The sequence below is a fragment of the Neopelma chrysocephalum genome, unplaced genomic scaffold (genome assembly GCF_003984885.1).
Source record: "Neopelma chrysocephalum unplaced genomic scaffold, ASM398488v2 Primary Assembly neopelma1_97462, whole genome shotgun sequence".
NCBI lineage: Eukaryota > Metazoa > Chordata > Aves > Passeriformes > Pipridae > Neopelma > Neopelma chrysocephalum.
Window position 1 is genome coordinate 10060 of NW_020926104.1, and position 2933 is coordinate 12992.

General features: G+C 59.2%; 1 pseudogene; it reads left to right on the forward strand.

Annotated features, from left to right (window-relative positions):
• Positions 1–203: 203 nt before the first annotated feature.
• Positions 204–1295, forward strand: LOC113961910 (annotated as a pseudogene).
• The last annotated feature ends 1638 nt before the right edge of the window (positions 1296–2933 follow it).

The window sequence follows — 2933 nt, forward strand, 5'->3', positions numbered from 1 at the left end:
CAGGTGAGGAGGAAGTCAGTGGCCCTTTGGGCGGGTGTTGTGCTGGCTCTGGCAGCCGAGCATGGCCCCCGGCTGCAGGACAACCCCGCTGCCGCCGCCGTCCTGCCGGGGCTGGAGTTGGGGGGATGTCCTTGGCCTTCCCTGTGGTCCGGAGGCAAATCCCCTCCCTGTCCTTCTTGCTTCCTGCCCCAGGCCCTGAGCTGAGGACGGAGAGCCCGGAGGACAAATCCCCCCAGCAGAGCCTGGTGGGAGAGGCCGTTTTGAAGGGCTCCACAGCGCAGGAAGGCAGCGGGGAGGAAAAGGGCCAGAGATCCCCCCACAGGAGGGGCTCCAAAGCCAGCCCAGGGTGCTCTGAGGAGGAAAGACCCAGCCTGTGCCGGGAAGGCGGCCGGAGCTTGAGGTGGAGCTCTGAGCTGGTGGTCCCTGAGCAGCCTCCCAGCAGAGAGAAGCCTTTCAAGTGCTTGGAATGTGGGAAGAGCTTCAGGATGAGCACCAGCCTCCTCAAGCACCGGCACATCCACACTGGGGAACGTCCCTACACGTGTAGGGATTGTGGGAAGAGCTTCAGTGACAGATCCAACCAGATCCGACACCAGCGCATCCACACCGGGGAACGACCCTACACATGTGGGGAATGTGGGAAGAACTTCAGCCGGAGTTCCCAGCTCTTAACCCACCAGCGCATCCGCACTGGGGAACAGCCCTACACGTGTGGGGCGTGTGGGAAGAGTTTCAATGACAGCTCTGGCCTCCACCTGCACCGTCGCATCCACACTGGGGAACGGCCCTACAAGTGTGTGGAGTGTGGGAAAAGCTTCAGGATCAGCTCCAGCCTCCGCACCCACCAGCTCATCCACACTGGGGAACGGCCCTACAAGTGCTTGGAATGTGGGAAGGGGTTTCAGACCAGCTCAGATCTCCTGAAGCACAAGCAGACACACACAGGGGAGTGGGCTTTCCACTGCACCGACTGCGGGAAGGGCTTCAACCGGAACTCCACCCTTGTCACCCACCGCCGCGTCCACACTGGGGAACGGCCCTACAAGTGTGGGGAGTGTGGGAAGAGGTTTAAACGCAGCTCACATCTCCTCCTGCACCAGCGGACGCACACAGATGAGAGGCCCTTCCGCTGCACCGACTGCGGGAAGAGTTTCAACCAGAACTCCAACCTCGTCACCCACCGGCGCATCCACACTGGGGAGAGGCCCTTCAAGTGTGGGGAGTGTGGGAAGAGCTTCACTGACAGGTCTGGCTTGACTCAACACCAAAGGACCCACCGGTAAGGGAAGCCCTGAGTGCGGGAAGAGCTTCGGCCACTGCTTCCACCCCGAATGAACCCCCTGATGGTGAGGCAACCCCTGGAGTCCAGGGGCTGTCAGTCCATCCCTTTCAACCACAAAGGGCCAGTCCCCTTTCCCAGGGGCAGGTTCTGCCAACAGAACCCTTCTTGGGGGGTGTGTGGAGATTCCTGCCTTGGCTGGGGACCCCCCAAGGTCAGTCCTGGAGGTTGAGAGCAGAGATCTCCCCATGAGCATTGGTCTGGGGGAGTTCCATCCATCTTTAATTAAGAATTATTGCTTTTGTGCCAGCTTGAGTAGAATTGCTTCAACAATTGCTTTAGTGTAGAGCACTGTCCTATCTTATCCTGTACTCCTGGTAGTTTCAGTATGTATTTTGTGTGGTAAGGAATTCTGATGAAGGTCTTTGGTCTGATCATTTGGAACCCTAAATAATTCATTTCTGTAAATAGATCTGATTTGTCATTATTAAAACCTGGGGGACAAAAGTGGTTAAGTCACAGCTCTGTAATTCTTCTAAACTACAACTGTTGTCATAATCCAAGGCTGAGATTGGATCCAGCAGCCCTCAGCACCCACAGTCAGTTGAGAGCTCAGGGGGCCACCCCCCTTTCCCAACCTCCTGGTGCCCAAAGACCCCCATGGGACCGTCGAACCCGCCAGACCACCCCCCCCTTTTCCACCCTTCTCCCTGTTCCTTCCACCTTTTCATGGTCCCCTCATCCCCATCCCCCCCTTGATCAGTTTAGGGGTCCCAACCCCTACTTTTTCCTTCATCTCTCACCACTTCCACATCATCCCCCCAGTCCCCAGCCCTCTCATGCTCCCTTTGGGGTCCCATTATCCCTTTTATCCCCTCTGAGCCCTGCTTTTCCCACCGACCTCCCCCTTCTCACCCCCTGCTCACCCGAGAGCTCCTCACCTGCAGCCAGGGGGGGCTCCCAGCACCACCAGTGCCCAGAGAAGTCCCCCCAGAAAAGGGGTTGGGTGGCATACTGGGTGGGCTTTGAGTGGGTTTGAGGGTCCTTGGGGGGCTATGTGGAGGTTTTGGGGTGAGCTGGGTGCTTTATTGAGGGGCAGGTGCCCTCCCAAAGCCCCTCCAGAGCGGGTTGACATTGGGGGAATACAGGGGGGTTCCAATTCCCCATCGATCTTGGGGCCGATTCTGCCCCCCCCAAACTCGGCTCCACCCCTTGGGATTCCCCCAAGCTCCTCCCCCAGTACCCCCGAAACACCGGGACTGGGGAGAACTGGGAAGCTTTACTGGGATCACTGGGAGCAGCCGGGCAGAGGCAGAGTGACAGCAGGGGAGGGGGGGACACACAACCCCCCAAAAATCCTCACAGGGATGGGGGTGTTCCAGGCTGGGTCCAAGGCCCTGGGGAGGGGCTGCGGCCACCGCCGGCTCAGGAGCTCTGTGGGGAGAGAAAAGGGGGTGACACCAGGGTGGGGGGACAGGGGGGACACCGGGATACACCGAGACCTGGACTGGATCCAGTGGGACCAGAACTGGGGAACAGGGATCATACTGGGAGCATCTGGCAGCATGTTGGAGGGAACTGGGATCCTACTGGGAGCAGCTGGGCCCCTGCTGGGGTCCTACTGGCATCATACTGGGAGTGGCTGCAATAATCC